The following is a 25,185-nucleotide window of genomic DNA, read 5'->3' as shown; positions in this document are numbered from 1 at the left end:
AGACCCCTCTGGGTGTGCAGTTAGTTGTTGGCTGATAGCAGCTTGCAGCTCTTCCATTGCTAGCCTGGCATTAGCGTCCGGGGGTACATAGACTGCAGTGATAACAATCGATGTAAATTCTCTGGGCAGATAGAAGGGCCTGCACTTTATCATCGGGTATTCCAGGTCAGCAGAGCAGTGACTACCAATCCTAACAACGTCCATACACCATGAGTTGTTCACATAAATGCACAGTCTGCCATCCTTGGTCTTACCGGAGTCCTCCGCTGTTCTGTCGGCCCTGAAGACAGTGCGCCCATCCAGCTCGATGGCATTATCCGGGATGTTGTCATTGAGCCATGTTTCGGTAAAGACCATGGCGTTGCAGTCGGCAATCCGTTTATGTGTGGTGATCCGCAGCAGTAGTTCATGCATTAATAACATATACCGGAAGTTACGGATGGCCTCCAGATGGATTGAGCGGCTCCGTGCGTCAAGCCCAATGACCCAGTGACCTTACGTGCACACCCCCTATTACGCAGCTCTGTTTCGGTCAGATTCTCCTTCTCCTGAATTAGGGTCTCGAATCAGTGATTTCATCGTGCCCACGTGGAAGGCGCCACCTGAAGGGCAAATTAAGAGAAAACATAAGGTAAAAACCAAGCACAGGCTCGGCGATCGTTTCGCTGAACACCTCCGCTCAGTCCGTCTTAACCAACCTGATCTCCCGGTTGCTCAGCACTTCAACTCTCCCTCCCATTCCCAATCTGACCTTTCTGTCCTGGGCCTCCTCCATTGTCAGAATGAGGCCCAGTGCAAATTGGAGGAACAGCACCTCATATTTCGCTTGGGTAGTTTACACCCCAGCAGTATGAACATTTCTAATTTCCCCCTCCTTCCCCTCACCCTTTCCAGTTCTCCTGCAAGTCCTATTATCTCCGCTCACTTTCTATCTCACCCCCCCCCAACCAACATCAGTCTGAAGAAGGGTCTCGACTGGAGACGTTACCCATTCCTTCTCTCCATAGATGCTGCCTCACCCACTGACCTACTCCAACATTTTGTGTCTACCTTCGATTTTATCCAGCATCTGCAGTTCTTTTTAATAGAGGAAAAAAATAAGGTTCAATTGCTCAGTGAGGCAAATCTTAATCACAAATTCTATGGTATATTGTAAAGAGAGAAAACTGATATGTTATGGAAGACTCCTTCCATTAATGAATTAAATATTCACCACACATAAATTTTATCTGCCTGTAAGTATGTGGGTGGGATTTATTACGTAATCAGAGGTGTGTTTGCTGCTGGGATTCTTGGGCAGAAACTTGTAGTTTTTTAGTTAGTTGGGAGGAGGGATGGTGGGAGGCATATCTTTCGACCATGCAGAGCTTTTTAACATTGGTCAGAACTACATGTCGAAGTTTGACTACATGTAAGATTAAAATGAACTTAAACAAGAAGAAGTTTGGATGAATATTTCACTGTTTTTCACTTTAACAATAAAGACAATTAATCAAGAGACTTGTAGAAGATTTATCTTTCGACGGCTTTGAATGTCTCGTGGAGTGCTCCCATGTGTAAACAACGCTATCTCTTTACTACATGTCTTCTCACAGTGGCTAAAGAGAGAAATTCCTTGAACGATATAATAATCTGCCACTACATCGAGTTGAAAGCTACCTTACAGACAGGAGGTGGTAGAATTAGCCCCAAAGAAGAGGAGAGGTTGGGCTGGATCTCTGGAGAGAGATTAGGCCAGAAAAATTAGCTCCAGAAGAGGAACTGAAGGCTGGTTCCTCGGAAGAGGAACTGAAGAAAATAGATCTCAGCTAGCGATTGGCTTAGAGATTTTTTGCGACTTATCTAAGGGAGGAAAACTTCACAAAATCGTGAGTAGAACAGCTTTTATAATACTTTGAAAGCTGGAAAGCTTTAACTTTATACAGCCTTTAAACAGTCTGATGAGGAAGGCGAAGAGCGTAATCAGTGGTTTCAAAAGGCGATTGAATATCTTAATGGCATCATTGGCGATGTGGAGAAAGGGATAGCTGAAGTTGATCAGAGGATATGAACATCGAGACATAAGTCTAGTTCAGGAACCAGTTCAATTTCAAGAGCCTCTGCTCGTATAGAAGTTGAAGCAAATGTGGCTGCTCTTACGCTACGAGCTGCCGCCTTGACAAGAAAGCATGCAATTGAAGCAGAGGAAGAGCAGTTAAAGAGGGAAAAGGAACAGTTCAAAGTGGATACGAAGATGGAAGAAGCCAGGATGAAGATTGAGATACTGGAGGGCCAAGGTTCATAAAGTGGCTCTACAGTAATCTGAAGCGGCGTCCGGGTGTTGAGTTTAAAAACAGAACACGGGGCTTCCACAGAGGCCCAGGAGCGGTTGGAGTACCCAATCTGTAACTTTCCATCACATGTCAAAATAAGTGGGCTTGAGGAATCCGCTGATTGGTAGAAACGGACTAGAGGAAGCAGCTGATTGGGAGTCAGATCCCTGTTAATTTCTTCCAGCACTGTATTATATCCTGGGTAAGGGGGAAGTATGAGGGCCAGGGCAGTTTACTGTTCTGGATGTCAGATGTGGGAAGTCATGGAGTCTCATAGCCTTTCAGACGTCCACATCTGCACCAGGTGCATCGAGATGGGGCTCCTAAGGGACCGTATTAGCAACCTGGAGCAGCAGCACGATGATCTCTGTGTGGTCAGGGAGAGTGAGGAGGTCATAGAGAGGAGTTACAGAGAGGTGGTCATTCCAAGGCCACGGGAGGCAGACAAGTGGGTCACGGTTAGGTGGGGCAACGGGCAGAGGTAGGGACTAGAGAGTACCCCGGTGGCTGTACACCTTGGCAATACGTACTCCTGTTTGAGTACTGTCGGGGGGGACAGCCTACCTGGGGGGAGCGACAGCGGCCGGGCCTCCAGCACAGAGACCGTCCCTGTTGCTCAGAAGGGTATGGAAAAGAAGAGGAGGGCAATAGTAATAGGGGACTCTATAGTCAGGGGGTTAGATAGGCGATTCTGTGGACGCAGTCAGGAGACCGGGATGGTAGTTTGGCTCCCTGATGCCAGGGTCTGGTATATGTCTGAATGTGTCCAAGATATCCAGAAATGGGAGGGAGAGGAGGAGGAGCCTGAGGTTGTGGTACATATAGGTATCAATGACATAGGTAGAAAAAGAGAAGAGGTCCTTAAAGGAGAATTTAGGGAGTTAGGAGGAGAGTTAAGGAGAAGGACCGCAAAAGTAGCAATCTCAGGTTTACTGCCTGTGCCACGCGACAGTCAGAGTAGGAATGGAGTGAGGTGGAGGATAAATGCATGGCTGAGGGACTGGTGCAGAGGGCAGGGATTCAAGTTTCTAGATCATTGGGACCTCTTTTGGGGAAGGTGGGGAAGGTTGAACACAAGGGGGACCAATATCCTGGCAGGGAGATTTGCAAAGGCTACTGGGGAGACTTTAAACTAGAACAGTTGGGGGGAGGGACTCAAATAGAGAAAGCTAGTAGACAGTGTGTGAGGCAGGAGGCAGAGAAGGGCAGCACTCAGATCCAACATGTAGGGGAGAAAGAAGAAAAAGATAATAAACAGAGAATAAGAGGGGGTGGGTTTCTTAAATGTGTATATTTTAATGCTAGGAGCATTGTAAGAAAGGTGGATGAGCTTAGAGCCTGGATTGACACCTGGAAGTATGATGTTGTGGCGATTAGTGAAACATGGTTGCAGGATGGCTGTGATTGGAAACTAAATATTCCAGGATTTCGATGGTTTAGGTGTGATAGAATTGGAGGGGCAAGAGGTGGAGGTGTTGCATTGCTTGTCAGGGAAGATATTACAGCAGTGCTTTGGCAGGATAGATTAGAGGACTCGTCTAGGGAGGCTATTTGGGTGGAACTGAGAAATGGGAAAGGTGTAGCAACACTTATAGGGGTGTATTATAGACCGCCTAATAGGGAGCGAGAATTGGAAGAGCAAATATGTAAGGAGATATTAGCAGTAAGCACAAGGTAGTGATTGTGGGAGATTTCAATTTTCCACACATAGACTGGAAAACACATTCTGTAAAAGGACTGGATGGTTTGGAGTTTGTAAAATATGTGCAGGATTGTTTTTTGCAGCAATACATAGAGGTACCTACTAGAGGAGGGGCAGTGCTGGACCTCCTGTTGGAAATGAGACAGGTCAGGTGGCGGAGGTATGTGTTGGGGAGCACTTCGGGACCAGTGATCACAATACTGTTAGTTTCAATATAATTATGGAGAAGGTCAGAACTGGACCAAGGATTGAGATTTTTGATTGGAGAAAGGCTAACTTTGAGGAGATGCGAAAGGATTTAAAAGGAGTGAATTGGGACATTTTGTTTTATGGGAAGGATGTAGAAGAGAAATGGAGGACATTTAAAGGTGAAAATTTAGGAGTACAGAATCTTTATGTCCCTGTTCGGTTGAAAGGAAATAGTAATAATTGGAAATAGCCATGGCTTTCAAGGGAAATTGGACACAGTTCGGAAAAAGAGAGAGATCTACAATAATTATAGGCAGCGTGGAGTAAATGAGGTGCTTGAGGAGTATAAAGAATGTAAAAGGAATCTTAAGAAAGAAATTAGAAAAGCTAAAAGAAAATATGAGGTTGCTTCGGCAAGTAAGGTGAAAGTAAATACAAAGAGTTTCTACAGTTATATTAATAGCAAAAGGATAACAAGGGATAAAATCGGTCCAATAGAGAGTCAGAGTGGACAGCTATCTGCAGAGCCAAAAGGGATGGGGGAGATATTGAACAATTTATTTTCGTTGCTATTCACCAATGAGAAGGATATTGAGGTAAGAGAAACAAGTAAATAGCTATGGAAACTATGAGATTCAAAGAAGAGGAAGTACTGACACTTTAAAAAATATATAAAAGTGGATAAGTCTCCAGGTCCTGACAAGATATTCCCTAGGACATTGAGGGAACTTAGTGTAGAAATAGCAGGGGCTATGAGAGAAATATTTCAAATGTTTTTGAAACGGGAATGGTGCCGGAGGATTGGTGTACTGCGCATGTTGTTGTTGTTGTTTAAAAAGAGTCCTAAGAGTAAACCTAGCAATTATAGACCTGTTAGTTTGACGTCAGTGATGGGCAAACTTTTGGAAAGGATACTTAGAGATAATATATACAAGCATCTGGATAAACAGGGTCTGATTAGGAACAGTCAACATGGATTTGTGCCTGGAAGGTCATGTTTGACTAATCTTCTTGAATTTTTTGAAGAGGTTACTAGGGAAATTGGTGAGGGTAAAGTGGTGGATGTTGTACATATGGACTTCATTATGGCCTTTGACAAGGTTCCACATGGAAGGTTGGTTAAGAAGGGTTAATTGTTGGGTATTAATGGTGGAGTAGCAAGATGGATTCAACAGTGGCTGAATGGGAGATGCCAGAGAGTAATGGTGGATGGCTGTTTGTCAGGTTGGAGGCTGGTGACTAGTGGGGTGCCTCAGGGATCTGTGTTGGGTCCACTGTTTTTGTCATATACATCAATTATCTGGATGATGGTGTGGTAAATTGGATTAGTAAGTATGCAGATGCGGATAATGAAGTAGATTTTCAAAGCCTACAGAGAGATTTCGGCCATTTGGAAGAGTGGGCTGAAAGATGGCAGATGGAGTTTAATGCTGATAAGTGTGAGGTGCTACTTCTTGGCAGGACACATCAAAATAGGAGGTACATGGTAAATGGTAGCGAATTGAGGAATGTAGTTGAACAGAGGGATCTAGGAATAACTGCATAGTTCCCTGAAGGTGGAATCTCATGTAGATAGGATTGTAAAGAAAGCTTTTGGTGTCCTGGTTTTTATAAATCAGACCATTGAGTATAGAAGTTGGGATGTAATGTTAAAATTGTACAAGGCATTGGTGAGGCCAATTCTGGAGTATGGTGTACAGTTTTGGTCGCCTAATTATAGGAAAGATGTCAACAAAATAGAGAGAGTACAGAGGAGATTTACTAGAATGTTGCCTGGTTTCAGCAACTAAGTTACAGAGAAAGGTTGAACAAGTTAGGTCTTTATTCTTTGGAGTGCAGAAGGTTAAATGGGGACTTGATAGAGGTCTTTAAAATGATGAGAGGGATAGACAGAGTTGACGTGTATAAACTTTTTCCATTGAGAGTAGGGAAGTTTCAAACAAGAGGACATGATTTTTGAATTAAGGGACACAAGTTTAGGCGTTACATGAGGGGGAACTTCTTTAACCAGAGAGTGGTAGCTGTGTGGAATGAGCTTCCAGTGGAAGTGGTGGAGGCAGGTTAAATGTTATCATTTAAAAATAAATTGGATAGGTATATGGATGGGAAAGAAATGGAGGGTTATGGTCTGAGTGCAGGTAGATGGGACTAGATGAGAATAAGTGTTTGGCACGGACTAGAAGGGCCGAGATGGCCTGTTTCCATGCTGTAATTGTTATGTGGTTATATTGTTATCTGAAGGGAAGAACTCTTATTAGAAAAACAGAACTGCTCAAAGTGAGACAGCAGTTGGATTAATTCCACAACCGAGGACCACTAGATTCCATTGCATAGAACACCACATAGAACAGCGGTGTGCCGATAAAACTTCATCTCAGCAACTGGGTGCTAAACCTAAACAAAGTATTAAACCTAAACAACGAGGCTCTGGACAAACCATCAATCTCAGTACGCTTTTCCAAAGTCCGATACACAGGCTCAAGCAAGCCAGTATGATTATCAGAGGCCTGTCTATCATCCATTTACGCCAAGCCAAGGATCTCGAGATGGATTACGTGAATTGGCAGAGGATCAATCTGAATTCAACAAGCTCATAGCTCAACAAAATTTCACTTTCATCCCACCACCAATAAAAAATCCTACATAATGGTAATCCTTTGTAGTATGAGGCTTTCACAATTGTGTTTGATGAAGTAGTAGAAATGAAAATTACTGATGAAAAAGAGCACTTACGAATTCTGGTGCATTACACAAGCGGAAGTGCTAAGATACTTGTAGAAAGTTGTCAAAATATGCCTGACTGCCAAGGCTATCAAGAGGCAAGAAGGTTACTTAAAGAACGTTATGGTAATGAACAGAGGATTGCTAACGCATACATGGAGCCTATGCTTGGAAAGAAATCAAGCCAGAAGATGTGGAGGCATTAGGTGATTTCGCAATATTTCTTGGAGATTGTTGTAGCTCGATGAAAAATCTCAACCACATGAAGGAGATGAATCTTGTTAGTAATACTAGAGCCATCATTCTAAAACTGCCCCTTCGACAGAGAAAAGTGGAGACACAAAGCAGGCCGAATAATGGGAAAAAAAGAACCTAGTGGCCATGTTACCAGACCTGGTGGATTTCTTGGAAAGGGAGTACTGTTCATGTTAGACCCACACCACAGGAGTATTCAAGATCATAAACCAATTGCAACTGTCAAGGGTTCTACTTTTACAAAAACTAAAGGAATATCAGGACCTAAATGAGACAGCTTTGCTACTGCTATAATACCTGTGGAAAGAACAGGTAGAATGAAAGGAGGTATATCTACTATCAAGCAAAAAGGATTTTTTTGTTATGTGATGAAGTTGGTCATACCATAAGGAGGTGCCGAAGATTCAAGAAGAATATATAGAAAAGGTGGATTTCTTAAAAGAGAAGGGAATCTGTTTTAGATGTTTGGAAATAGGACACATGGTTAAAGACTGCAAGAGTCCTATAATTTGTGATGAGTGCAAGCAAAATCATCCTGAAGGACTTCACACTGGAAAGAAGCCGCTAGTGCAAATAGAACGGAAGGGGTAGCCAGCTGCTAGTGATGCTGTCACCTCACCTCAAGTAACTGCTCATATTGCCGAGGTAGAAGCCTGTATGTTCTCTATCTTACCAGTACAGGTAAGGAATAGCAAGGCGAATACAGTGTTGCAAACATATGCATTTTTGGATCATGGTAGTTTCGGCTACCTTTTGTACAGATTGCCTGATGAGTAGGCTGGACATCACAGGAGAAAAGATTAAGATTCGATTGCGTACCATGAATGAAGAGAAGGAGTGCGTTAGTCATTACGTTACAAGTATGGAGATATCTAGTCTGGATGAAGATAATTTTAGACCAATATCTGAAGTGTTAACACATGAGACCATCAATGAATCAATCACTCAGATTTATTCATCACATACACAATAAAGTGCAGTGAAATAAACTTGCCAGCAGCGGTACAATTAAAAAGAACACACAATACACAATAAAATTTAACACAAACATCCACCACAGCATTATTCACTGTGGTGGAAGGCACAAATTACAGTCAGTCCTCCTCCATTGTTCCCCCATGGTCGGGGCCACAAACCTCCGCAGTCGCCACTGCGGGTGGCCAGATGTACAGGCCCTCTTCTGAAAGGTAAGTCCCGAATCGGTGCTTCCCTACCGGAGACCGCGGCTTTAAGATGATCTAGGCTGCAGGCCAGCGGTCAGAGCTCTTCTCCAGGGATCACCGGCAAGGCTCCGGTCGGTAAGTCAATGCCGTGCCCGCGGCTAGAAGCTCTGCAGACTGCGGCTTTAAGATGTTGAAGGCCTGTTGGTCATCAAAATATACCCAGACTGAGGACTTAAGACTAAATGTAAGATCTTGATCACTTCCTGTTTTTTCTGTTTCGTGGTTTTAGAAAAAAAACGCTGCCACTTACGGCTGTCTCCCTCCGCTGTGCAGGACAGGAGGATTTTTCCCATTGATGAAAAATAAAAGAGTTATTAATGTTTAAAAAATGTTGCGATTCTCTCTGCTGCCCCTGCTGGTGGGAGGGGGAGGGACTATAAACCCCAGAAGTGTTGTGCCTCAGTCAGTCTCTGCAAGATGGAGGAAGCGAGAGGGTCACGTCTCTCTGAGCTATGAATAACACTGTAAACATGTCTACTCAACTGTGGGTGCCCTTAATGTGGTTTGAAAATGAAGATGTGGTGGCTTTGAAATGCTGCACTGCAAATGCTTGTTGGTGGGGGGATGCTTTTAAATGCTGCACTGCAAATGGTTGTTGGAGGGGGGTTGCTTTGAACTGCTGAACTGTAAATGGTTGTTGGTGAGGGGGGGGGGGGTGCTTTGAAATGCTGCACTCCAAATTGTTTTTGGTGGTGGGGGGGGGTTGCTTTGAACTGTAAATGGTTGTTGGTGGAGTTGTTGCTTTGAACTGCTGCACCGCTAATGGTTGTTGGTGGGAACTTGACAACTTCCTGTTTGCACTGTATATTGATTTTAAATAAAACGCTATGACTTACGGCTCTGATTTTTGGCCATCTTACTCAGTCCCCCTCCACTCATCAGGTGCAGAGGATTCTTCCCATCAATTAAAAATAAAAGTGTTAGTGTTTAAATAAATGTTGAGAATCTCTCTCCTGTCAATCATGCCATGAAGGCCACGCCCCTTCCAGTGGGAGGGCGGAGGGATTTTAAAACCCGGAAGTGTGGGTGTGGCTCAGTCTCTGCAAGGTGGGGGAGGGAGAGGTCATGTCTGTCTGAGCTGTGAATCAACTGAACACACTGAATGTCTACTGAACTGTGAGTGTAGTGGTTTATGTGGTTTTATTCTGCTTCAAATGGTATGAAACTGCACTTGAATTTGGTGGCCTTGCACCCTGCTTGAAATTGTATGAAACTGCACTTCAATTTGGTTGTCTTGCACCCTGCTTGAAATGGCATGAAACAGCACCAGCATTTGGTGGCCTTGCACCCTGCTTGAAGTGGCATGAAACTGCACTTGAATTTGGTGGCCTTGCACCCTGCTTGAAATTGTATGAAAATGCACTTCAATTTGGTTGTCTTGCACCCTGCTTGAAATGGCATGAAACAGCACCTGCATTTGGTGGCCTTGCATCCTGCTTGAAGTGGTAAGAAACTGCACTTGAATTTGGTGGCCTTGCACCCAGCTTGAAATGGAATTTAAACGAATAGCCGTGAGTCAACTGCTAGCCCACCAGCCGTGAGTGAGCTGCCAGCACATCAGGCTTGAGTGACTGAGCTGCCACCCCAAGAATCCATTTGGCCCACAATGTCCATACTAGCCCTCTGGAAACCAGTCCCTTCAGCCCACAATACCCATACTAGCGCTCCAGAAAGCCCTCCCCAATATTGGAATTGGTGGAGAGGTGGAATATTGCATTGGGGGACCAACCCTTCCATATTAACATGGGACCCAACGGGTCCCTCTTAGTCTAGTATAATATATGGGACTGTATTTGACCTCGGTGTTTTAGTTTTTTGTCGTTTTACATTCCCAGTTTTTATTTTTTTATTTTTATATAAATCTGTGGTTGTGTCTATGACCTCACTGTTTTAAATTGTATTTTTGTATAGACCTGTCTTTTTGTGGAAAGCACTTTGGGTTGCATTCAATTATATGAAAAGTGCTACACAAATAAAGTTATTATTATCCATCGCTACTAATGGACGCCAGAATGTTTCTTGTTTCATTCTGTTCCCAAATGAAATAAATTTGATGAATGGCATTTCCATAAACTGTCGGTATGTTAACTTGTATGAAAATATATATCTATATATTAACTGCTTTACCATTTTATTTGAATATTTAGTTTAATTTAGCAATACAGTGTGGAAGCATGCCTGTCGAGCCGCATTGACCAGCAACCCATGTACTCTATCACTAACCCACACATGAGGGACAATTTGCAATTTATAGAAGCTAATTAACCTACAAACGTGGAGTGTAGGAGGAAACCGGAGTACCCGGAGAAAACCCACGCAGTCGCAGCTGAGAAGGTATAAACTCAATACAGACAGTATCTGTAATCGGGGTCTCTGGTGCAGTGATGCAATAATTCTACCGCTGTGCCACTGTGCCGCCTGGCAAAATGTATGACATGTGTAGGCGGGAATCTGCCGGTTAAAGAGGGTGCAGAGCAATCAGCATAGTTTGTGCTTGGCAAGAGGCATAGACCATAGCAGAAGAAAGCTGTGAATGATACCAAGACTAGGGAGGGACTTGAATCAAAGTTGGGGAGGGGGCAGAATGTCGGCAGAGAAGGAAACAAAAAACAAAGTGATTATAGAATAAAAATACAGTCCAATACCATTGTGGAAAAATAATGCATGCAGGAACTGGAGCAGCAGCTGGATGGCCTCAAGACCATCTGGGCAAACGAGAGCTTCCAGCACTGACAGTGAGGTAGTCACACCGAGATTATAGGAAGAAAGAAGGTGGGTGACGATGAGGAAGGGAATTAAATGTGGCGTGCAGGAGACCCAAGTGGAACACCAGGATAGTTATCTCCAGTTTCCTCCCAGTACCTCGTGCTAGTGAGGGTAAGAATAGAAAGATATGGGAGATTAATGTGTGGCAGAGGAGTTGGTGCAGGGGGCCGGGATTTAGGTTTCTGGATCACTGAGATCCCTTCTGGAGGAGAGATGACCTTTACAAAAGGGACAGGTTGCACCTTAACTGGAGGGATACCTATTTAGTCTAGTATTCATATATAAATATACACTGTTTTGTTTTCTCATTTAGAACATTGTTTACAGAGTACTATGTTTACATATTCTGTTGTGCTGCTGCAAGTAAGGATTTCATTGTACTAACTGGGGCGTGAGAGAATAAAACACTCTTGACTCTTGACTTTCGTCGCTAATGTGTGGGATAGAACTAGTGTACGGGTGATTGGTGATCGGTGGTCGTCGTGGACTCGGTCGGCCGAAGGGCCTGTGTCCGCAGTGTGTCTTTAAATTAAACTAAAAACACTAAAACCAGAGGGAGTCTAAAGAAGGGTCTCTACCTGAAATGTCACCCAATTTCTTCTACCCAAAGATGCTGGCAGCTCCATGGAGATCCCCGCACAATTAAAGCATGGAATAGTCTTCATCCTACCATAGTTACCCAACGAGATGCAACTAAATTTAAGGTAGACAAAAATGCTGGAGGAACTCAGCGGGTGAGGTATCATCTCTGGAGCAAAGGAAATAGGCGACATAGAAACATAGAAAATAGGTGCAGGAGGAGGCCATTCGGCACTTTGAGCCAGCACCGCCATTCATTGAGATAATGGCTGATCATCCCCAATCAATAACCCGTGCCGCCTTCTCCCCACATCCCTTGATTCCACTAGCCCCTAGAGCTCGATCTAACTCTTTCTTAAATCCATCCAGTGATTTGGCCTCCACTGTCCTCTGTGGCAGGGAATTCCACAAATTCACATATTTCTATAAGATATCCCCTCATCCTTCTAAACTCCAATGAATACAAGCCCAGTCTTTTCAATTTTTCCTCATATGACAGTCCCGCCATCCCAGGGATCAATCTCGTGAACCTACGCACCACTGCCTCAATCACAAGGATGTCCTTCCTCAAATTCGGAGACCAAAACTGGACACAATACTCCAGATGTGGTCTCACCAGAACCCTACACAACTTCGGAAAAACCTCTTTACTCCTATACTGAAATCCTCTTGTTATGAAGGCCAACATTCCATTGTGGGATGCTTTCTCCAATGCCTACTTGTACCTGCACGCCAACTTTCAGTGATCGGTGGACAAGGACACCCAGGTCTCGCTGTACCTCCCCCATACCTAACCTAACGCCATTGAGATAATAATCTGGCCCCTTGTTTTTGCCACCTAAGTCACCCATCGGGGGGAGGAGCCATCTTGGGGAACGGCTGCTAACCAGCAGCTGTCCATTCAATTCACTTTTTTAAATTAGTTTTTAGTGAATGTTGTTCCATGTTTGTAGGGGAATTTGACTTTTTTATGTGGGGAGGGGGAAGGGGGAAACTATTTTCTAGGTCCCTACCTGGTCGGTGAGGCAGATTTTTCCTGGGTTGCACCGTCGACCCGTCCTTGTGGCCTACCAGCGGGAGTGGAGCGGCGTTTTACTGGCGGGGACCGCCCAGCACCTTCAGCTTCGGTGGCGGCACAGCGCTGGAGCGCTATCGCGGAGCGGGCGATGCCTTGCCTGGGTCGCTGAGACCGCCGTGATCAACACCGTCGAGCTGCGGGACTGTGGAGCGGCCAGCCGCGGGCGGCGGCGCCGACTTTAACATCGGGGGCCTCGGAGCACCAACCGACGCGGCCCTGTCGGCTTAGGAAGCCACGGACTCCGGTAGGGAATCGGCCGTTCCAGCCGTCCCAGCCGCTGTGAGGACTCTCCCGACGCCGTAGCAACACCACCCGGCGAGAACGGCCAGGAACATCGGGCCTCCGTAGAGGCAACTGTGGAGGCCTCAATAGGCCTGAGTACGGTAGAACTGGGGATGGGGACTGGACATTGTGCCTTCCCCCACAGTGGTAACCATTGTGGGGGGATGTTTTTTTGTGTGTAACTGATTATTTTATTCTGTGTCCAAGATGGCTGCCGGAAGGGAGAGTGTACGCTGGCGCGCTTTAGCTGCCGCTGCTCTCTTTTCATATTGTGTTTTTGATTTTTGTCTTTGGATTGAATTCTGTCTTTAATTTGTGTACTGGTGATCTGTACAATTTATTTCATTCCGCTTACATGTTTTTACTCTATTTGCTAAATTTTGTAAGGTGTCCTTGAGACTCTTGAAAGACGCCCATAAATAAAATGCATTATTATTATTATTAAGTGGATAACCTCACATTTATCTATATTATACTGTATCTGCCATGCACCTGCCCACTCACTCAATCTGTCCAGGTCACCCTGCAACCTCCTAACATCCTCTTCACAGTTCATACTGCCACCCAGCTTTCTGTCATTCGCAAACTTGCTAGTGTTGCTCCTAATTCCCCCTTCCAAATCATTAATGTATATGGTATTAATTTCATTTCTTGCCTAATGAAAATTTATTTCAGTTCCTCGACCCCCTTAGATCCTCTATCCTCCAGTACTTATGGGAGATTGTTTGTGTCTCCCTTAGTGAAGACAGATCTGAAGTACCTGTTCAACTCTTCTGCTATTTCCTTGTTCCCCATAATAATTTCACCCGTGTCTGCCTTCAAGGGACCCACATTGGACTTTGCCACTCTTTTTCCCTTAACATATCTAAATAGGCTTTTACTGTCCTTCTTTATATTCCTGGCCAGCTTCCCTTCATACTTCATCTTTTCAGCCCGTATTGCCCGTTTTGTTTCCTTCTGTTGTCCTATGAAAGTTTCCCAATCCTCTGGCTTCTGGCTACTCTTTGCTGTGTAATACATCTTTTATTTTAGTTTTATTCTACCCCTAACTTCTCTTGTCAGCCATGGTTGCCTCCTACTCCCCTTAGAATATTTCTTCCTTTTTGGAATGAAATGATCCTGTGTCTTCCGGATTATGCCCTGAAATTCCTGCCATTGCTGTTCCACCATCATTCCTGCTAGTATCCCTTTCCAGTCTACCTTGGCCAGCTCCTCTCTCATAACTTCATAATCCCCTTTGTTCAGCTGCATCACTGCCACTTCCGATTTAACCTTCTCCTTCTCAAATTGCAGATTAAAATTAATCATATTATGATCACTACCTCCAAGTGGTTCCTTTACCTCCTTTGCCTTCTCCCCATATCCCTTGATTCCATTAGCTCCTGGAGCTCTATCTAACTCTCTCTGAAATCTATCCAGTGATTTGGCCTCCACTGCCCTCTGAGGCAGGGAATTCCACAAATTCACAACTCTCTCGGTGAAAACGTTTTTTCTCACCTCAGTCTTAAATGGCCTCCCCTTTATTCTAAGACTGTGGCCCCTGGTTCTGGACTCGCCCAACATTGGGAACATTTTTCCTGCATCTAGCTTGTCCAGTCCTTTTATAATTGTATATGTTTCTATAAGATCCCCCTCATCCTTCTAAACTTCAGTGAATACAAACCTAGTCTTTTCAATCTTCCCTCATATGACAGTCCCGCCATCCCAGGGATCAATCTCATGAACCTACGCTGCACTGCCTCAATTACAAGGATATCCTTCCTCAAATTAGAAGACCAAAACTGTACACAATACTCTATATATTGGTTTACCAGAGCCCTATACAACTGCAGAAGAACCTCTTTACTCCTATACTGAAATCCGCTTGTTATGAAGGCCAACATTCCATTGGCTTTCTTCACTGCCTGCTGTACCTGCACGCCAACTTTCAGTGACCGGTGTACAAGGACACCCAGGTCTCGCTGCACCTCCCCCTTACCGAACCTAACCCCATTGTGATAATAATCTGCCCCCTTGTTTTTGCCACCAAAGTGGATAACCTCACATTTATCTATGTTGTACTGCATCTGCTACGCATCTGCCCACAAGACGACTCATAAATTTCAACTACAACTTCCGCTATTTCCTCTCTGGTTTCCCACAATGTTCTCGGATATTTCTGATCAGGCCCTGGAGATTGGTCTACCTTCACAGATTATAGTACGTTCAGCAACTCTTCGATCATAAGACTGATTGCTCTCAAGATATTTCTATTGACTGTCCCAAATTCATTTGTCCTCCTTTTTTTTTACTTTATTGAGGAATTGCCAACCCTTGTGGCTCCACACCGAGTTGACCACTTTGATTTCTGAAGGGTCCTACTCTCTCCCTAGTTATCCTTTCCCCCCTAAAATCTCTTGGGATTGCCCATAATACTATTTACCGGAAGTGGCCCCTTTTTCCCCTTCTGATTCCCTTTTTTACTTTGGTTCTTTGTTCCTCCAGGAATATACTTGATCCCTGCTGCCTATACCTGTCCCATGTGTTTTTCTTATTCTTGACCAATGCCTCAATTTCCCTCACCATCTAAACTTCCTTACGTTTGCCTGCCTTGTCCTTCACTCTAACAGGGACGTGCATAACGTGAGCTTATAGAAACATAGAACATAGGTGCAGGAGTAAGCCGTTCGGCCCTTCGAGCCTGCACCGCCATTTAATATGATCATGGCTGATCATCCAACTCAGTATCCTGTACCTCTCCATACCCCCTGATCCCTTTAGCCACAAGGGCCACATCTAACTCCCTCTTAAATATAGCCACCTTCTGTGGCAGAGAATTCCAGAGATTCACCACGCTCTGTGTGAAAAATGTTTTCCTCATCTCGGTCCTATAAGATTTCCCCCTTATCTTTAAACTGTGACCCCTTGTTCTGGACTTCCCCAACATCGGGAACAATCTTCCTGCATCTAGCCTGTCCAACCCCTTAAGAATTTTTTAAGTTTCTATAAGATCCCCCCTCAATCTTCTAAATTCTAGCGAGTACAAACCGAGTCTATCCAGTCTTTCTTCATATGAAAGTCCTGACATCCCAGGAATCAGTCTGGTGAACCTTCAGCACACTTTCAAAAACATCCCACTTAGCTGATATTCCTTTCCCCTCAAATAACCTGCTCCTATCAACTTGAGCGAGACTTTCTCTCATATCCTCGAAGTTAGCCTTACCCCAAAATCTCACCCATTCATCTCTCCAGAGATCTTTGCCTCCAGCATTTACTCCAGCATTTTTGGTCTATCTTTGGTATGTTAGCTTTCATAGCTAAAGGATTTGAGTATAGGAGCAGGGAGGTTCTACTGCAGTTGTACAGGGTCTTGGTGAGACCACACCTGGAGTATTGCGTACAGTTTTGGTCTCCAAATCTGAGGAAGGACATTATTACCATAGAGGGAGTGCAGAGAAGGTTCACCAGACTGATTCCTGGGATGTCAGGACTGTCTTATGAAGAAAGACTGGATAGACTTGGTTTATACTCTCTAGAATTTAGGAGATTGAGAGGGGATCTTATAGAAACTTACAAAATTCTTAAGGAGTTGGACAGGCTAGATGCAGGAAGATTGCTCCCAATGTTGGGGAAGTCCAGGACAAGGGGTCACAGCTTAAGGATAAGGGGGAAATCCTTTAAAACCGAGATGAGAAGAACTTTTTTCACACAGAGAGTGGTGAATCTCTGGAACTCTCTGCCACAGAGGGTAGTCGAGGCCAGTTCATTGGCTATATTTAAGAGGGAGTTAGATGTGGCCCTTGTGGCTAAGGGGATCAGAGGGTATGGAGAGAAGGCAGGTACGGGATACTGAGTTGGATGATCAGCCATGATCATATTGAATGGCGGTGCAGGCTCGAAGGGCCGAATGGCCTACTCCTGCACCTAATTTCTGTTTCTATGTTTCTATGTAAACCAGCATTTGCTGTTCCTTCCTACTCTTAGCATTTTAACACATGGGCCCTCTCTTAAAGCTAATCGAACAGTGGTCACTAGTCGTGCAGTCGTCGTTAATGTTAGATATATGTTTAATGGTCTATTTTAGTTGTGCACTCGCACCAAGTGCTACCCGTTGGGTCTGCTCCCCCATGGTGTCTCGCCCCAAAAGGCTCCACCACAAACACTTCATTCACTTACCCGTCCCAATTTCCCAAGACTAGATCAACTGTTGCCCGCTGATGTGTTGCCCTCTTGAGAAACTGCAACCCTTCTTAACATTTCATTCTATGATTTTCCGAGTAAATATTGGGAAATACGTAGTTTACACCATCCTTCCACTCTCTCTGCCTTTCTCATGCCTATTCTGTCCTCCGTTTTTTTACCTCCATCACACCCTCCTGGAGGAGTCAACTTATGTTAAATTTATGTAATGGTATGTTTTGTTCACACCTATTGTTATGACTGTCCTGTAATTGTGCATATATCCCACATTGAGCTGCCTCCCCCCTCTCTTAACCAGGTTTTAGTAATAAAATGTCCCAATCTCACAAACCTCCTATGCCCTAAACTCAGGTAGCATACGTAGCACCAACCTCCACTCCTGCCAGCCTATATGTGGTCCGTTTCTCTCACCACCCTCCATACCAACTTTAAGATGCAACCCTGTCCCTCCCCCTCCCAATTTTGTAAAGGTCACCTGCCGATATTGCTCCAGTTAAGGGATCTCAGTGATGCTCCAGAAGGAAATCTAAATCCGGGCCCCCTGCACCAACTCCTCTGCCACACATCAATCTCCCATATCTTTCTATTCTTACCCTCACTAGCACGAGGTACTGGAAAGAAATTGGAGATAACTATCCTGGTGTTCCACTGGGGTCTCCTGCACTCCACATTTAATTCCCTTCCTCATCGTCACCCACCTTCTTTCTTCCTATAATCTCGGTGTGACTACCTCACTGTCGGTGCTGGAAGCTCTCGTTTGCCCAGAAGGTCCTGAGGCCATTCAGCTGCTGCTCCAGTTCCCGCATGCATTATTTTTCCACAATGGTATTGTACTGTATTTTTTTATTCTATAGTTAATTTGTTTTTTTCTTTTCTTCTCTGCCGACATTCTGCCCCCTCCACAATTTTGATTTTAGTCCCTCCTCAGTCTTGGTATCATTCACAGTTTTCTTCTGCTGTGGGTGCGTGGGTTTTCTCCAGGTACTTCGGTTTCCTCCTACACTCCACGTTTGTAGGTTAATTAGCTTCTATAAATTGCAAATTGTCCCTCGTGTGTGGGATAGTGCCAGTGTACATGGATTGCTGGTCAATGCGGTTCGACGAGCATGTTTCCGCACTGTATTTCTAAATTAAACTAAATATTAAAATAAAATGGCAAAGCAGTTAATATATAGATATATATTTTCATACAAGTTAACATACCGACAGTTTATGGGAATGCCATTCATCAAATTTATTTCATTTGGGAACAGAATGAACCAATAAACGGTTTCTGGGCGTCTATTAGTAGCGATAATAATAATAATAATAACTTGTATAACACTTTTCATGTAATTGAATGCAACCCAAAGTGCTTTCCACAAAAACACAGGTCTATACAAAATACAATTTAAAACAATGAGGACAAAGACAGTTAATAGATTTATTAACCACAGATTTATTAAAAAATATAAAATACAAAATTGAGAGTGTAAAACGACAAAAAACAAAAACACTGAGGTCAAATACAGTCCCATATACTATATGAGTACACAAGCTGTTGAAGAGTATGCTGAGATAAATATCAGAGAATAAAGATAATTTTTACAATGTCATCAGAAGAAGTAAAGTCAGTTAAAAGCTTGATTGAAAAGATAAGTTTTTAGCTGCCATTTAAAAATGTCAACTGAATGGGCATCTCTCATCACCCTGGGTCAGGTATTATACAGCTTGGGGACGTAATTGAAAAAGGCTGCTTCACCAATTTTCTTATTGCTGTGGCATTGACAGCCACAGGCCGGCATTGGAAGACCTATGCGCTCTAGTAGGGGCATAGGTAAGGAGGGACTCTGTAAAATATGCGGCTCCTAAGCCATTTAGGGCTTTATCGACAACAAGGAGGACTTTATAGTCTATCCTGGATCTCATAGGGAGTCAATGAAGGGAGTATAATACTGGGGTGATATGTTCCCTTTTCTTGGTATTTGCTAAAAGCGGCATTTTGAATGAGCTGTAACTTGTTGGTAGATTTTGAAGGCAGACCGGTAAATAAGGCATTACAGTAATCGTCTGCATAATATAAAAGCATGTATGAGTTTTTTACTGTCATGTTGAGTTAAGAAAGGCCTTACTTTAGCAATATTTCTAAGGTGATAGAAAGCACACTGTGTTACGTTATCATGTGAGATTTAAGATTAAGATAATTGTCAATTTTTACCCCCAAGCTTGTGACTTCTCAAACATATAACCATATAACAATTACAGCACGGAAACAGGCCATCTCGACCCTTCTAGTCCGTGCCGAACACGTATTCTCCCCTAGTCCCATACACCTGCGTTCAGACCATAACCCTCCATACCTTTCCCGTCCATATAACTATCCAATTTATTTTTAAATGATAAAAACGAACCTGCCTCCACCACCTTCACTGGAAGCTCATTCCACACAGCCACCACTTCTGAGTAAAGAAGTTCCCCCTCATGTTACCCCTAAACTTCTGTCCCTTAATTCTCAAGTCATGTCCCCTTGTTTGAATCTTCCCTACTCTCAGTAGGAAAAGCTTATCCACGTCAACTTGTTTGACATCAGCAGTCAAATTTCCCAGTTTATCATAGAAACATAGAAATTAGGTGCAGGAGTAGGCCATTCGGCCCTTCGAGCCTGCACCGCTATTCAATATGATCATGGCTGATCATTCAACTCAGTATCCCGTACCTGCCTTCTCTCCATACCATCTGATCCCCTTGGCCACAAGGGCCACATCAAACTCCCTCTTAAATATAGCCAATGAACTGGCCTCAACTACCCTCTGTGGCAGAGAGTTCCAGAGATTCACCACTCTCTGTGTGAAAAAAAGTTCTCCTCATCTCGGTTTTAAAGGATTTGCCCCTTATCCTTAAGCTGTGACCCCTTGTCCTGGACTTCCCCAACATCGGGAACAATCTTCCTGCATCTAGCCTGTCCAACCCCTTAAGAATTTTGTAAGTTTCTATAAGATCCCCTCTCAATCTCCTAAATTCTAGAGTGTATAAACCAAGTCTATCCAGTCTTTCTTCATAAGACAGTCCTGACATCCCAGGAATCAGTCTGGTGAACCTTCTCTGCACTCCCTCTATGGCAATAATGTCCTTCCTCAGATTTGGAGACCAAAACTGCACGCAATACTCCAGGTGTGGTCTCACCAAGACCCTGTACATCGAGTAACATCTCTCTCTCTTGGGTTTTGATCCAAGTAATAACATTTCTGTCTTGTCATCATTGAGTTTAAAGAAGTTAGCATTCACCCATTTTTTATCGGTAGGAGGTCAAAGAACTTAAGGCATTTGCATCAGTGGGTTCGACAGAAAGGTATAACTGAGTGTCATCGGCATAACTTAGAACATGTCTGATAACTCCTCCTAGCAGCAACATATAGAAGGCAAAGAGTAATAGGCCAAATCAGCTACCTTGTGCTACGCCAAAGAATATATCATGCAGCTGTGACACATAGTCCCCAAGGCTAACAAAGTACTTCCTTCCACTTATATATGATTGGAACCAACTTAGTACCTGATCTGACAGGCCTACCCAGTTTTCTAGGCGATCTATAAGAATACTGTGATCTCTGGTGTCAAAAGCTGCTGTGAGGTCTAAGAGGATCAGCACTGAGACTTTGTCCTCATCAGTGCTAACTCTAAGGTCACTTACTATTTTTATCAGGGCAGTCTCAGTGCTCAGTTGGTCACAGTTTAAGGATAAGGAGGAAATCTTTTAGGACCGAGATGAGAAAAACATTTTTCACGCAGAGAGTGGTAAATCTCTGGAATTCTCTGCCACAGAAGGTAGTTGAGGCCAGTTCATTGGCTATATTTAAGAGGGAGTTAGATGTGGTCCTTGTGGCTAAAGGTATCAGGGGGTATGGAGAGAAGGCAGGTACAGGATACTGAGTTGGATGATCAGCCATGATCATATTGAATGGTGGTACAGGCTTGAAGGGCCGAATGGCCTACTACTATTTTCTATGTTTCTATTTTCTACGTAATTTGCTCTGAAACCAGATTGAAATTACTCTATTATGTCATTTTGATTCAGAAAGTGTTGTTTTTGGTTGAATACCACTTTCTCAGACCTTGCTGGTAAAGGGTAATTTGAAATGTGTCTGTAATTACTCAGTAGCCCACTATCTAAATTTGGTTTCTTTAACAGAGGCTTTACAACAGCAGTTTTATAAGTATCTGGGAAAATTCCAGTCTCAATGGGGATGTTTACATTTGTAAGAACAAAACTGGATAAACTGTTAAAAACATTCTTTAAAAACTTTGTAGGAACCGCGTCGAAATGACAGGTAGTGGATTTGCTCACAGCCCCAATTTTACAAAGTTCTGAGGTAGAAATACTTATGAAGCTGCTCATTTTTGCATGTCAACATGTAAACGGTCAACATGTAAACAGCTGCAGATTACGGACGGGCTGATCTTCATAAGCTGCAGTGAGGGAGATACTGTCTAGCGTGCAGAAGGTTCTCGAGCCGAAACATCACCTGTCCATCTTCTCCTGAGATGCTGCCTGACCCAACGAGTGGAGTCCCTTGTTTTTACTGCATAGTTCTTTTGTAAAAGGACTGTGAATTCATTTCCATCTCGAATTGTAGTGGGAATCAGGGCAGTTACAAAACGGGTGGAGGGGAGGGGTATGCAACTTTTAACACACTGTAATTCACTACAGCAATCAAATGGCCAGCAGCAGCAAGCACGGAGATGTTTTTCCCCCAATTATCGGCTTGAAATTGTCATTAAATGAGATGACAAAGACACAAATACAGAGAAATAATTTTAGTACTTTCCATGGTGTTTCAGGGGCAGGAATTCTACAGCTACATCGGTGATATCCCGAACAGCGTATGCTTAAATGTGAAAAAAAAGAGGTTATTAAATCTGAAGCAGAAATCTTGAGAACAACATCTGTGTTTAAATTAATTGTCAAAATATTAGTAAGATTATTTGATGAAAATGTGGGTGGTTCTGAAAAGAACTGTTGGATTTTCGGTTTCTTTTGTTTGCACTCACAGGATCTTTACATGGAGCTGGTGTATTGGCTCACCGCCTTTGCTCCTTCTGACAAGGCGATCATGGAAAGGTGGAGCCCACAAGAGTCAAGAGAGAGAGTCAAGAGTCAATTTAATTGTCATTTGGACCCCTGGAGGTCCAAACGAAATGCCGTTTCTGCAGCCATACATTACACACAAATAGACCCCAGACACAACATAATTACATTTAACATAAACATCCATCACATAGCTGTGATGGAAGGCCAAATAAACTTCTCTCTCCACTGCACTCTCCCCCCCCCCCCGATGTCAGAGTCAAAGTCATAGCCCCCGGCTGGCGATGGCGATTGTCCCGCGGCCATTAAAGCCGGGTGGTGCGAGGTCGCACACCGGGTCTTGGTGTTAGAGACCCCGGCGTGCGCTCGCAGAGTCCGCGGCCATTCCAGCCGCGCGGGGCAGTGGTGTCAGGCCCCGCTCCAGGAGCTCTTCGACCCCGCAACTCGGGCGGGAGAAGTCGCCGCCGCAGAAGCCCCGAAAAGCGGTCTCCCCCCAGGGAGGCGTGGGCTCCCGGCGCCGTCGTCCACAGACCTGTAGAGAGCCTCCGACTCTCCGGCAGCAGCAGCAGCAGCAGCAGCAGCAGCAGCAACAGCATCAGCAGCAGCAGCAGCGCTCCTCCACCGCTCCGGACTCGGCCAGCTCCGCGACGGCAACGGTGAGTCGACACCTGAGTCCCCGGTCTCTTCCTGTTGGAGGCCGCTCCTCGTTGCGGCCTCAACGACGACTGAGACCCGACGAGAAAAGGTCGGGTCTCCAGTGCAGGGAGAGATTCAAAAAGTTTCCACAATGTAGAAAAGGTGATAACGAGGGGATACAAACAATGAAAATAATCAGGACGACAATGAAACTAGTCGGATAAGTGGTGAATCTCTGGAATTCTCTGCCACAGAAGATAGTTGAGGCCAGTTAATTGGCTATATTTAAGAGGGAGTTAGTTGTGGCCCTTGTGGCTAATGGGATCAGGAAGTACGGAGAAGGCAGTTACAGGATACTGAGTTGGATGATCAGCCATGATCATATTGAATGGCAGTGCGGGCTCGAAGGGCCGAATGGCCTACTCCTGCACCTATTTTCTATGTTTCTATAATTGGGGCGGAGGAGAGATGGAGAGAGAGAGGGAATGCAAGGGCTTATTTAAAATTAGAGAAATCAATATTCCTACCGCTGGGTTGTAAGCTGCCACAGCGAAATATGAGGTGCTGTTCATCCAATTTGCATCTGGCCACACTCTGACTGTGGAGGAGGCCCAATACAGAAAGGTCAGTATGAGAATAGGAAGTGGAGGTACATTTTTTGGCAACTGGGTAAGATGAGGTCTATCCTCTGTGCCCAATTCCCCCATCCCCACCCCAATTCTTTCATTTGTCATACATTTTAAAATGTCCATTAGGTCCAATACAGTAATGCAGACTATCTGCCAGATTCCTCATTATTTTTCCCAGTTCCATCATCTTCACATTTCCTCCCTGATAAAAATTGTAGCTCCACTAGTAGATGTTTCCCTTATACTATTCTCCCTAGTTAGTCTTTTTTTTTGTTAAAATACCCTGAAGGTTTATTTTGGATTCTTCTTAATCTTCTCTGCCAAAGATATCTCACACCCCTATTAAACCCTCCTGTACTTCACCTACAGTCCTCCGGGGGCTGATATGGTCCCAGCTGCCTGTACCTGACCATTCCTCCTTCCTTCTTTTCTGACCAGAGACTCCGTAGTTTTGGTCCCCAGCATTGCATCTTCCTACTGGCCTTTCGTCTTACTCCAACAGAAAGATGCACATCACTGTCTCACCAACCAGACGTCCCTTTTCCCTCAAACAACAAACTCCAACCAATATTTCTACGCTTCTGTTTAATACCATTAACAGTCACTTTGCCGCACTTTGTAACTTCAGCTCATGGAGCAGTCCTGCCCTTTTCCATTACTATTTTAACACAAAAGGAACTATGGTCTGCCTTCTCCCCATAACCATCGGGAGGAGTGCATGGGGAGAGATAAGACTTTGTCTTCCATCACAGTGAGCAGGAGATTCACTATGATGGATGTTTGTGTAAATTGTGTTGTGTCTTGGTTCTTTTTCTTGTGTGTATGACTGCAGAAACCAAATTTCGTTTGAACCTCAAGAGGTTCAAATGATAACAAATAAATTGTATTGTATTGTAACCATTGACACCCGTTCTAATCAAGAATTTGTCTATCTCTGCCTTGATCTACTGATTTGACTCGGTGGCAATGAGTTACACAGGTTAACTACCCTCTGACTAAAGAAGTTCCTCCTCACCATCTTTCTAAAAGATTGCGCTTTAATTCTGAGGCTGTGACCTCTGGTCCTGGACTCTCGCACCAGTGGAAACATTCTTTCCACATCCGCTCAATGCCTTTCATTATTCTGTAAGTCAATGAGGTCCCCCCACCCCCCACCTCAACCTTCTAAACTCCAGCAAGTAGAGGCTCAGTGCTGTCAAACGCTCATCATATGATAACCCACTCATTCCTGGAATAATTATTGTAAACCTCCTCTGGACCCTCTCCAGAGCCAGCACATCCTTCAATTCTTCCTCAAAGCACTTTATTCGGGCCCAGGGGCAATTTGCATTACAGTAGCTTTTTTAAAAAGGGACACAATCAAACATAAGCAGCACACATCAATACCACACACGCATTTCACAGACACACTGCACAATCACACATCAACATTCAACACATAGCAATAGTTTTAAAATGCTTTCTAAGTGCTTCAATTAAAACACTTATTAAAATGTCCTCAGACATAGGGCCCAAATTTGCCCATCACTCGATCCCTGAAGTCTACCACATCATTTAATATTGTCATAAATG

At 44.1% G+C, this 25,185-nt stretch overlaps 1 pseudogene; it reads left to right on the top strand.

The window, feature by feature from the left end:
• The first annotated feature begins 355 nt into the window (after positions 1-355).
• The window catches only part of LOC129715338 (uncharacterized), a 126,095-nt pseudogene continuing 101,265 nt past the window's right edge, over positions 356-25,185 (top strand).

The sequence above is a fragment of the Leucoraja erinacea genome, unplaced genomic scaffold (genome assembly GCF_028641065.1).
Source record: "Leucoraja erinacea ecotype New England unplaced genomic scaffold, Leri_hhj_1 Leri_112S, whole genome shotgun sequence".
In the NCBI taxonomy this organism is placed as follows: Eukaryota; Metazoa; Chordata; class Chondrichthyes; order Rajiformes; family Rajidae; genus Leucoraja; species Leucoraja erinaceus.
Note: the sequence above shows the minus strand (reverse complement) of the source record. Positions and strands in the feature narration are given on the sequence as shown.